Source organism: Taudactylus pleione, unplaced genomic scaffold (genome assembly GCF_031769625.1).
Source record: "Taudactylus pleione unplaced genomic scaffold, aTauple2 ptg000198l, whole genome shotgun sequence".
Classification (NCBI taxonomy): domain Eukaryota; kingdom Metazoa; phylum Chordata; class Amphibia; order Anura; family Myobatrachidae; genus Taudactylus; species Taudactylus pleione.
The window spans coordinates 2064840-2078291 of NW_028284600.1; positions in this window are offsets into that span (position 1 = coordinate 2064840).

Consider the following 13452-nt stretch of genomic DNA (forward strand, 5'->3'; position numbering starts at 1 on the left):
AGAGACTGAACCCACTTGAATTTCGGGGATCTAGGGCGATCGTGCAAAGCTTGAATCTCACTGTCTGCCACGGATCCCTCTCCCGAGGCAAAACCTTGCGATCTGCTGTCGGATCTCGATATTTTGCCTTGAGTGGCCATTTTTGAAAATCCCTTTGCCTTCAATGGGTAAAGCGCAAATTGGCTGACAGAGCCCTCTGTCATGGCTCCCAGCCAATCAGCGTTAAGCCCATTGAATGCAGGGAAAAAACAACTAAATGAAGATGGTGCTGGTTCCCATGGCCGGCACTACCCGCGGCCGACACACCAGCTGTCGGCACCCCCACTGCTGACACCGCTGGCAGCCCCGCTTTTGACACCACTGGCTCCCCCATGCTGCCGATACTGCTGGTACCCTGCATTGAAAACACCCCTACACTGCCGACACAGTCAGCAAACCTGCACTGAGGACAACACTGGCACCTCCGCTCTGCTGACACAACCGGTATCCTGCACTGAAGACACGGCCAGCACCGCAGCACTGCCATCCCATGTACTGAGGACACCATCAGCAAACCTGCACTGAAGACACCGCTGGCACCATCGCATTGCCGTCACCGCCGGTACCCTTCACTGAGGACACTGCCAGCACCGCAGCACGGCCATCCCATGTACTGAGGACACTGTCAGCAACCCCGCACTGCCGACACTGCTGTCACAGTAAGTGTACTTTTGATGTATCCAACCCACACTGTTTCCAACCCACTATGTGTCCCGCACTATATCAGACCGACACTGTAGCCAACCAACAACGTATTCCGCAATTTTTTAGACCGCACTGTAACTCACACTGTATCCGACCTGCACTGTTTCTGACTCACAGGTACGGAAGGTACGGAGCACTGTTTTTAATGGTCAGTGAGATTTTGGGGAACTGATCAAGAAAAAATCTAATTGATCAGGGCTTTACAAGGGTCAGTCATTGGTGGCCCGGCACCCCCCATGAGGAAAATACAGATTGGGCAGTGAGAATAGGCATGTGCTGGGGGCGACTAATTGTTTTGAGCAAGGATATTCCATGCACGCAGTCAATTTTTAGTACATTTCTGTGTTGCATTGTTACTTTCTATTGAATGTACTTGTGAGTTGGTTTGGCCTATGCCTATGTTGGTGAACAATATTGTGTGAAGTGGTCAAAATTGACTGGAATTGACTGGAAATAAATGTTATTGAGGTTAATAATACTGTAGGGACAAAAAAGGCCCAAATTATGTGATTTTAGATGTTTTTATAATTAAAAAAGAAAAAAAATCCGGATCCAAAACCGAAAAACAAAACACCAAGGAGAAAAATCCAAAACCAGATTCAGATCCAAAACCAGGGGAGATCCATATCCAAAACCAAAACACGGGGGTCAGTGCACATCTCTACTTAGGACATATTTGCCAACTTTAAAAACTACATCTCTCCGGGAGGACCGTGGTGAGGGAGGGCAAGTTGTGTGGGGTGGGGGAGTGGCACCACAATCTTCACTATGGAGACACGAGCACCCACAATGTTTTGCTATGATTTTCCTGGCGTAACTTCCCTCGGGCGGTGCCGGAATGACATGAATAAGCACCTTGGGCCTGATTCAAAGTTATATGCAAACCTGATAGTTTGTGTACATCTCTTATGGTGGGGTGACTGCGCATACACATGACCTGTTCTGCACATGTGCAGTATGAGTCCCATGAGCTTGCACGCAGTGCACCCAAGTGGCAGCATGATTGAAATACTGCAGCTGTTTGGGGGCGGCGCGATCTGTGTTCCCATAAAATAAAGGCGTGTCAGCCCCATTTTCTGGGAGTGCTGAAACCAGTGCCTGCATCTTCCGACATAGATTTACTGACCTCGCAAGTAGGGCAGGAGGTGGCCATTCTGAGTAGAGATGAGCGGGTCCGGTTCCCTGAGAACTGGACCCACCCAAACTTTGGGGATCTGGGGCAATCCGAGGCACCCCTCGGATCTCTCCTCCTGCCCTGGATCCCTAATCGAGGCAAAACCTCACGATCCTCTGTCGGATCTTGAAGTTTTGCCTCGAGCTGCCATTTTTAAAAATCCCTTTGCCTTCAATGGGCAAAGAGCTGATTGGCTGACAGAGTCATCTTTCACGGCTCTCAACCAATAAGCGTTAAGCCCATTGAATGCAGGGAAAAAAGAAGATGGCGCTGGTTCCCGCGGCCGGCACTCCCCGCTGCCGTCACACCTGCTGCCAGCACCCCCACTGCTGACACCACTGGCTTCCCCATGCTGCCGACACCGCCAGCACCCTGCATTGAGAACTCCCCTGCACTGCCAACACAGTCAGCAAACCTGCACTGAGTACACCACTGGCACCCTCACACTGCCGACACCGCCAGTACTCTTCACTGAGGACACTGCTAGCACAGCAGCAATGCCATCCCATGTACTGAAGACACCATCAGCAACCCCGCTCTGCCGACACTACTGTCACAGTAAGTGCACTATTGGTGTATCCAACCCACACTGTATAACACACTGTATCCGTGTAGGAAATTGGAAGCTGAACTGCCACATGTTAGTGCCACCCACTGTTTCGCTTAGCTTAGTCAGCCAGCTAGCTGGATGCAACCTTTTGGCCTTTATCTAGATGAAAAAAATAATATTGTGAGGTGGTCAAACTGATCGGAAATGACTGGAAATAAATGTTATTGAGGTTAATAATACTGTAGGAACAAAAGCAGGCCCATTTTATGTGATTGTAGCTGTTTTTATGATATTTTAATGAAAAATCCAGATCCAAAACCGAAAAACAAAACACGGAGGTGAGGTTTTGGCAAAACTAATCCAGATCCAAAACCAGGGGAGATCCAGAACCAAAGCCAAAACATGGGGGGTCAGTGCACATCTCTAATTCTGAGTGGGCATTCTTAGGCTTGCTGGGATGACCGATGCTGCAAACATTGAGACCGAAGATCGCAAAGTTGATCCAATCCTGCATCCTTAGAAACAGGCATTGCATCTTAGATGCTGGCATATTTTCCCTTCAGATGCCTCCTGCAGGCATTAGCATATTTTTGCACAGCAGCTACGTTTAAAGATGCTGTCTTTACCGGCACTGATGGCCCTGCCCCATTGGCATGATTTAATAACATCATGCAGTCAGGGGCATGGCCAGCACAGGGTGCCGTGAAGCCATTTTATGGCTCTGTATATTCCATGTCAATGAAGAGAATACTTCACAAATGCAGGACTGTATATATATATATATATATATATATATATTGTATATAAATAAAATATATATTGTGGTGAGAGGGGTTGTCTCTCACCTGAGTTGTCTACATTTCTGTGGGATCGGCTCCCTCCAAAGGAGGCTGGAGTGAAGCCTGTGCATTCTGCATTAGCAGTGGAGGTGTGGAATTCCAGGTTTTCCCAGTTGCACAGGCCCAGCTGAAGTAATTACTGGAGCACAGGAAGGGCTTAAAATTCCCACACAGCTGATGCTCCTTGCTCCTGATGCTGGACAAGCTGGCCAGGCGATAGGCCAGGGGTGGTGGTTAGCATTAGGGTGCCAGGACCTGGAAGGTCCACAGATATTGTAACTGTTGACTGTTAAGCACAAGGAGTGCTGGGACATTTGCTTTTATGTTTATTTGCTTATTTTCTGTCATGTGCCTGTGTGTAACCAGGCCTATGCTCACGTATGCTAAGGTGCAGTGTTTATTGCCATTAAAAGCCACTGCTTTTTCCCAAGTACAGTACCTGTCTATCTGGAGTCCTTATTTCTATACCCCATGTTACAATATACACACACACACACACACACACACACACACACACACACACACACACACACACACACACACACACACACACACACACACACTAATCAGCTGTTACATTAAAACCACTGACAGGTGAAGTGAATAGCATTGATTATCTTGCTGCAACGGCACCTGTCATGGGGTGGGTTATATTAGGCAGCAAGTGAACAGTCAGTTATTGAAGTTGATGTTTGGAAACTGGTAAAATGGATAAGATTAAGGCTCTACGCGACTTTGACAAGAGCCAAATTGTGAAGGTCAGGTCTTGCGGTGTGTTCCCAGTATTCAGTGGTTAGTACCTACCAAAAGTGGTCCAAGGAAGGACAACCGGTAAAGCGGCAACAGGGTCATGGGTGCCCAAGCCTCATTGATGAACATGGGGAGTGAAGGCTAGCCCATCTGGTCCAATCTCACAAAAGAGGTACTATACCACAAATTGCTGAAATAGTTAATGTTGGTGATGATACAAAGTTGTTAGTACACACAGTGCATTGCAGCTTGTTGCATGTGGGACTGTGTAGCCACAGACCAGTCAGAGTGTCCATGCTGACTCCTGTCCATCACTGAAAATGCCTACAATGAGCCCATGAGTGTAAGAACTGGACCATGGAGCAATGGTAGAAGATGGCCTGGTCTGATGAATTGCGTTTACTTTTATATCATGCGGACGACTGTATGTGTGCATCATTTACCTGGGGAAGAGATGGCATCAGGATGCACTATGGAAAGAAGGCAAGCCTGGAAACCTTGGGTCCTGGCATTCTTGCGGATGTAACTTTGACATGTACCACCTACCTAACCATTGTTGCAGACCAAGTACAACGCTTCATGGCAACAGTATTCCCTGATGGCAGTGGCCTCTTTCAGAAGGATAATGTGCCCTGCCACCCTGCAAAAATTGTGCCGGAATGGTTTGAGGAACATGACTGAGTTCAAGATCTCAATCTGACTTAGCCTCTTTGGGATGTGTTTAAAAACAAGTCAGCCATGTGGACCCCACCTCGCACTTTACAAAACATAAAATATCTGCTGCTAATGTCTTGGTGCCAAATACCAAAACCCATCAGAGGTCTTGTGGAGTCCATGCCTCAACGGGTCAAATCGGTTTTGTCAGTACAAGGGGGACCTACACAATAACAGGCAGCTGGTTTTAATGTTATGGTTTATTAATGTATACATAATCCCTGTTATTCTGCTTTTGCCTATTGAATATTATTTTCTCTATCAGTGTCTTTTAAAATTCCTAGAGATTGTGCTTTGTGTTTTTCTTTTCACCTCTAGGGACAGCAATAGTCGTTATAGGCAGCTGTTCTGCGTTTGCATATAACTAATATTCTAGTCCTGGGCAGCAAAATGGTTAAATGACATGACGTCTCCTGCTTCTGCCTTGTACTTCTCAGAGCTGTAAAATAAAAATATACAACCGAAATGAAAGATTTTATGTGTCATATTTTTCCTGGAGTAATTTACAAGAACTACCTTTCTGGTATTCCTTTTGTTATTTAATATTAATAAAAGTATAACAGTTTCATTACCCAGAAGCTACACAGGACAACTACATTTTATAGCAGATGTGCCGTCTATCACAATACTCGGAAAAACACATCCAGAATAACTGCAACGTATCTTATTTAATCCCGTATGATATACTGGCCAAAAATTATTTTCCACCCAACTTCGTTCACTTAATTAGTGCTGTGGCAAGACTATCATTTTATTTAACAAAAGGGAATCCATGATAGGGTGCACCATACACCCATTTGTCTTCTCCTCCATTTGTTGAAGAGAAATCATTTAAAAAGTTATACTAAGAATGAAATTAGATATTGATTTTGCACTACATCCTGGTAAATTTATTTTTGTGTCCAGCAATTATATTGATGCTGCACAGATGTTGGTTCAGGCAATTATTGCTCATTCCCAACTACTTTTCTGATACTGATAAAGTTATTATTGTTGTATTGATAGAAGCTAGCACACAGTGCGCCTAGGTATAAATAACAGCAGTAAAGCTGAAGGTCAGATATATGTATGAGTTAGCTAGACGTATTCGAGAGTGTTAGGTCCTGATAGAATATCCAAAAGGGAAAGATGAGAAGAAAATAGTATGTTAGCCATATGCTGGCAAAGAAAAAATTCTGTGCAATGCACTATTTCCCCCCTCATTTTATCTTTACATTTGAAAAAAACACATTTACAATTGCAGAGCTGAAAAATAACAATTTAAAGGACAATTGGAAAAAAGGAAAAAAAAAAGAAAATCATGGAATTGGAATGCGGCGCTCAATCTATTGTAAAAGCCTACCTTCCAACCATCCCTATTTTAGCAGGACAGTCCTGATTTCAGCCCACAGCATGCACCAGCAAACTTCCCAATCCTGAAGTATAAAAAAAAAGTAATTGCATTTTTTTTTCATATATAATATAAAATAAAATATAAAAAGCTTCCTAACAGAAAACAGTGACTACAGGGCCAATTTATCATTAATTATTTGTGGGTCTTTTCGGGGGGTACCCACAAATATTAAGTTCCACCTGGAGGTATAAGATCTCCATTGGCTTATTGCTAATAAAATACCTTAAACATCCTTACTTAACTTATCTATTAAATAAAGAGACGGACACCATAACAGCTTGGATAAAAGGTCGTACAAGGAGGACAGACTCGTGATGTTACATCGAGGTCCAGCGCCCTCACAACGCTCTCTTGCGCCACAATAAAGCCACTGAGATGCAGCGTTCTCCCACCATGCTGCGCCTACCCTGAATAAGGAAAATTAACACAACAAAATACAAACAGCAAAGCTTTGGGCGGGAGGGTGGGCTCCAGAATCAGCAAAGAGGCAGAGGCACACTGCCTCTTTTATACCTTTAGTCACAGGCAAACCCAGAAATGACAGCATTGGTCAGCTAAACCACCTGACCACCAAACCAACTTAATCTGCCTAGTAACAAGGCTGTCAAGACAGCCGATCAGCAAAAACCCCAGGATTCTTATTTCACTCATGTTTAGGCAACCTTCGGTTTTCTATAAGATCTCCATTGGCTTATTGCTAATCAAATACCTTAAACATCCTTACTTATCTATTAAATAAAGAGACGGTCACAGCTTTTATTTCTGAATTAATTAATTCACCTAACCAAGGTGGCCAGGAGATGCTGCATAATCAGTTCTAGCTTTCAAGTTGGAGACACACACGCGGAACGACTGAAACGCTCCCCCTAAAGATGCACTTACGTTGCGAAGGTCCTGCCTCCCTCCTGGGCCAGTCTACTCCGAGTGCTTCCGTACAAAAGCGTTCGAGTCCCCTCGTACGAGAAGGACAGACTCGTCATGTTAAATAGAGGTCCAGCGCCCTCACAAAGCTCTCTTGCGCCACAATAAAGCCACTGAGATGTAGCGTTCTCCCGCCAAAGCCAGACTCAAATTGAGACTGGCCCGCCACCTAGAGAAAAACCACTAATCCAAAGCAAGCAACTCCTTAATAACAAAACTAAGCCCAAATTATTAAAATGAACACCATCTGGACGAAAAATTCTGGCTAAATCCGAACCCTAAAAGCTATGCCTAACTACCAAGCCACCAAAGGATAGAACATGTGTATTCAAAACACCAGTCGCGGCGCTATTTCAGACCAGACAATGCACACATCCGGCCACAACAAACGCACCGCATTCACCAACTCTCTCAGCCGAAAAGACAACTCTAACCTTTCATCTTACAAAGATCATTCCCACCAACATGCAGGACCAACCAATCAGGCATCCCCCATTTTGCTGCAGACTCTACCAACAAACCTTGAACAGATGCGCACACCAGGCCTTGCACACCTATCCAGCGAACATATCTACCACCCAACAACAAACTGGCACGTCTAACCAAACCATGACGTTCAGCCCAGAAAATATAGGAATGGCCGAACAGCCAAACCTGTTCCTCTCCAAAGTCTTTCCACTGTAAGGAAAGAACACCCGAACTGTGAGCCACCGCACCAAAACCAAGCTGTACACAACAAAATTAACACACAGCAACTAAACTAGCAGGGATGCAATGGGGGAAACAGGTAACCCGAGTGAAGAAGAAAACTAAAAAAACCTTCCCCGTGAACCAAGTTGGGCCAGATGATGGTCCCCGGGAGGAAAAATTAAAAAATCCCTTCACACCCCCACTTATCGAATGCTAACCATTCGATAACTGGCGGGTAAACAACGTTTTCGGGTTGGCGCAGGAGTGCACCTATAGCTTGTTGCAGCGAACATACGTTTTATATGCAGAGTACCTCCACCTCCCAATCTTTTGAATATCACTGCTGTATGCTCCCGCTACTGCCGCACCTGTAGCGGCACCGATCCAGAAGGAATGGGACCCGCAACTAGCGCCATCTAAGCCTAACACCAATAATCTACTCTGAAGAACAGCAGCAAATTGAAATTTGGAAAGAGGGGACAAATTTGAATGCACCAACCATTGGGCACCACCTGCCCGGTGACCAGCCATATACAATGCGGCAAGTCGCACCAGGCAAACAGAGACGTCAGCCTGCTATGCAAGGTAACCCACCTGCCCCGGCCTGACAGATCCGTCCTGTAAAAACCGTAGTTTGCACCAAACGGATGACTCTTGAAACACGATATCTCCCATCATGAACCCTGTGGACACCGAGGACTTGCAGGAAGCTACAATCTCACTGACCCTAAAGGCCCCAAAAAACGCGACTGCAAAAGCCAAGCGAAACAGCGAGGCCTTGCAAGAATCCGAAGCCACACTGTCCATCACACCCAGCAAGCGAACAAGGAGATGGAGATCGATAGGCCTGCGGGGATCAGCCCTGGCAGGAAACCCCCTGGCCCATCCTTTAAGGGCTTTCCAAAGGAGGAATGATTTGGTGGGGTCTGGTAAACCCTTTAATTTACTGAAAAAAGGAAATCCCCGCCAGGGCCTGGTCCATGGAAGCCTTAGAGCGACCATGTTGGTAATGTCCCCAAACAAACCTGAACATCAATTCTGAGGATGACTTACCCAGCTGGGGGCTTTGTGAACAGAAAGCCTGCCAGTCCTGCCATGATGCAGAATAAGCCCCCCGAGTTGCTGGAGCCAGCGACCCCTGCGCTAGGCCCTCTATACCGGCCTGATAATCTGCCATACAAAAGGAGGGCAAGGCAACCCAACCACAGCAGCCGCCGGCGCCAGCAAATGGAAACGGGAAAATTAAAATCGGGACAATGCATCAGCAATCTCATTTCGCACCCCAGGGACGTGACACGCGCGAAACCGAATGTTGGCCTCTAAGCAATGCAAAACCAAATGCCTAAAGAGGCGCAATGCCGGGGGGGGGGGGGAAGAACGCTGATGGTTAATGGCCTGAACTACTCCAAGATTGTCGCACCAGAAAACTACATGCTGACTAGCCAAACGCTCACTCCATATCTCGACTGCTACCACTATGGGGAAAAGTTCCAACAACAGCAAATTATTAGTCAGGCCTTCCAAATTCCATTCAGGAGGCCAGGGCACTGCGCACCACTCCCCGTTAAAAAAGGCCCCAAAGCCCGAGGAGCCAGCCGCATGGGTGAAAAGCTGCAAAGTAGCATTCGCAATAGGAGCAGAATGCCAAATGCACTCACCGTTGTAACGGACCCGAAAAATGGACCAAGGCCCTCATTCAGAGCCGCTCGTAAGCGGCCGTATTCTCGTAGTCATCCGATGTTGTTAAACCACGCATGCGTCGGTGTAACAGTGCGCATGTGCGTACGACTGATTGCGATAATTTTTTCAGTTGTTCATCAAATAGCGAACAGGAAGTGACATGTCAGATGTGATTGACAGAACTGCCCGTTTTGGGGAGGTGACGGGGGTGGAGATGGGAAAACGCAGGCATGTCGAGGTGTTTTTTGGGCGTACATAAATTATCTGATGCAAACGGCCAATGTGAACGGATAAAGTGTTACGTCACTGTCTGATCCACTTTCCATTCAAACTGCTCGCTCAGCTTGTGGTCTGGTATTCTCTACCACAATGACGATGGTCTCTTCGTTTCTCCCGTGGCTCATCGATGGTTTCCCGATTTATCAATTGAGGGCTCAAAAACAATCAGTTTTGAATTGCAAAAATGCTTGTAAGGTGTTAAGAAAATAGCCTTTTTTTAGTAGCAAAAAACCGTACGCAGGTGAACCGTACGCAGCTGCTAATTTCTGGGTTAGACAATCAATTAGCTTAAAAATGTATTTTAAATTTGCGTGTTTTTCCAAAATTAGTTTATTACTTTTTTTCGGCCAACAATATTGTAGTCATGTTTGTTATTTTTCTGTTTTTTTTAGGGGCCAAGAAAACAATCGTCCTTTTGTTTTTTGCTAAGTGTTAATTAAACTCTAAAATGGTTTTTAACCCTTGGTTTAAAAAAAAAAAAAAATGTTTACATTTCCGTTGTATTGTTTGCAATTTTGTGTGTGGGATTACCTTTTAACCAGTTTTTGATTAAATTAACAATACAATTGTTCAGATTTTCAACATTTTTTATTTTTTCAACACAATTTTTTTTTGGGGTGTTTTTTCCAAATTAAAATATGGATAACTGAAAATAAAAAAAGAAATGTTTTTAGAAATGCGGAAACAAAAAAAGTGGCTTTTTTAAACCACTATCAAACAAACAATTTAAAAACAATTCACAAGAAAGGAGAGGGACGTTTTGGGCATTAAGGAATATGGGGCAAACACAGATAAGGAATGTGGGAAAATTAGCCAGTGCTGTCATCGCCTTTTGGCCCGTTTGGCCGGGGTAGGGAGGGAGCGTGCACGGGTCCGGGAGGTCCTTCGGCTGGCCTGGCCAGAGGCAGATGTTGGGGCCTCTGGACTAGGCATAGGGCTAGGCACATTTGGAGGGATGGCTGTTGTTGTGCCAGAGGTGGAGGGTCCTGATGTTCCGGCAGGAAGGGAGGCCGGCTCCAACATCTGCTGGCGAACGAGCTGCTCCAGGGCATTTGCAATACGGACGTTGGCCCCAGTATTTTCCGCTAAGGCCTGAGCAATGGTCACGTTGGCCGCAGCACTTTGCTCCAGGGCCTCCGCCACCCGTAGCAGAGTGGCGTCCAGCCTCACCAGAATCTCAGTGTGCTTATCCATTTTAAGATTGAGCTCAGTGAGGAGGGCCACTGCCTGCGAGGGGGATTGCCCTGGACTGTCTGCCACAGGGTCCCCAGCCGGATCTTCTGGTTCCTCCCCTGCAGAGCCAGCAGAAGTTCTGCGGCCAAAGCTCCCCTCTGGAGCAGACTCATCCGCCTGTGTCTCTGTGAAAAATAAGAGAAAAGAGTAACATTATAATCTAGATATTGTCCCAAACACATTTCTGAGTTATTAACATTACTTCATTTACCTGAGGCAACATGAGGAGCCGCAAAGTCTGGCATGTCGGTATCCATGTTTGACACGCCAAACACCTCCTCATCCTGCACACACCCCTGGGCCTGCTCCTCCAAATCATTCAGCTCCAGTGACACAGGGGTGGGACCCCCACCTGTCCCCCCTGCATGCCTAGCCCTATCAGCCAGTTTTTGCTTCAGCCGATATTTGAAGTCGCTCCAGCTGTGGTTAAAAAGTTGGCATTATTCCTGCAGTATTTGGACCTGTAAACACTTTTTAATGAAATGTAGTTTGTACGTACCGGCGTTTGACCTCCCGGGTTGCACGTTCAAACTCACCCACCCTATTGACAGCACTGACTATGTAATCCCACATTTTCCATTTCTGGCTTGCACCCATATTCCTTGGGGCCTGGGGCAGGGTGTCAACACACATTTGGCCCAAAACCTCCATCTCCTTTCTTGTGAATTGTGGCTGCCTTTTTTTTTTAGTTTGTTTAGTGGTCCTACTAGGACCAGCAGCCTCTTCCATTACATCCTCAACACCTTTTTGTAAATTGGAAATAAAATTTATAATGTAAAATGTACCTAAAATGTTGGTTCCACATATTCCTTTAGGCCCAAAAAGACAAATACTTACCTGGCGCCTCTTGGCCAGTGCATTGCTGCTCTGTAGCCATTTTTTAATTTCAGGTCTCACAGCAGACCGATTGGGATTTTCAGTGACGTTTTTATACATGCGTCAGCATTATTCGGCCGCATCATTGATTGTGCGCTCCTATTGTCCGTCCGTAATTTGAGCGGGAAAATAAAGACTTTTTATGGCTTGGTGTGACTCGAGTCGAGGTGGCGGGTGATGAATGTTGGAGGTTTGACGTAGGAGTTGTTTGTTGGCGGTTTTTGGAGTTTGGAGTTTTCTAGTGTGATCATTTTTTTTGTTTTCTTACTTATTTTTTTTCCGTACGCTTTTTTTTTTATTGTTTTGCTTTTCTTTTTGGAGTTTTTGAGTGTCTTTTTAAAAACCACCGTAAACAATAATAGGAAATAGTTAAAAAATGTTAATGTGTTTTATTTTTACAGTTATTTTGGCCTTGCCCCTATTGACGTTTTTGGACTTTGGGTTATTTGTCGGTTTTTGGTAAGTGTTTCTAGTTTCATGAAGTTACAATTTCGATGTGTTGGTCTTCGCATATGTTTCGCTAAGTAATCTTTTTTTTTTTTTCTAGGACCAATCATGTCTTACCACTAAATATAGCGTACTCTTTTGCGAAATAATGTTTGAGTTGTTTTTATTTTAAAATGAATGTACTATTTTTCACACTAATGTCTCCTTATTGAACTGTAAAAGTAGCGTAATATTTAGCGAACTCATGTGTCTTGTTTTAACTGTCAAAAATGTGTACTATTTAGCGCACTAATGTGTTTTTATTATTTCAGTGTAAAATCATGTTTGACCACTAAATGTAGCGTGCGATTTTCCGAACTAATGTGTGCTCCCTTCTCTTTTTTTTAACCCTAAAAAATGTGTTTACAATCCAAGTTTTGCCACTAATAAATAAATATATTTTCTACTTTTGAAATGTAGGTTGTTCTACTCATGACAAGGCCCCGGCCTGTAAGCATCTTTGGATTTCTTAAAAAAGATAAGTATATTTTTCTTTACACATTTGTCTAAAACAATAACTACCTGGCTTACCATTTCAGGTTGATGTAGGTCGTATTATCTTGGCCATGGTTCCAGAACCCGACCAACCTCAACTTCGTCCCAGGTGTAGGCCTCGTAGGCGTGCAAGGCCCCAGATATATAGGACACGTGTCACCCTTTTTGGAATGCCAGATGATGAGGTATTAAGACGATGCCATCTTCCTCCACAAATCATCCTAGACACTCTCTCATTAATAGAGAGTGATCTTGAACGGCAAATTTACAGTCCTACAGCAATACCACCACTTACGCAATTAATGTCGGTGTTACATTTCTGTGCCTCAGGATCCTTTCAAACCACGGTGGGAATAGTTGCCGGAATCTCCCAATCCTCCTTTTCAAGGATCCTGAGGGCAGTGATGGAGGCCATTTTTACACCTCCATCATTTTATTAAAATGCCAGTGGATATGGGTTCCCTTAGTGTGGTGAAGGCCAATTTTTACCAAATAGCTGGCTTCCCACACATCATAGGGGTTGTGGATGGCACTCACATACCACTTCAGCCTCCAGCAAGGCTGGAGGCTATTTTTAGGAACCGCAAACACTTTCATTCACTGAATGTAATGGTGGTATGTGATGCCT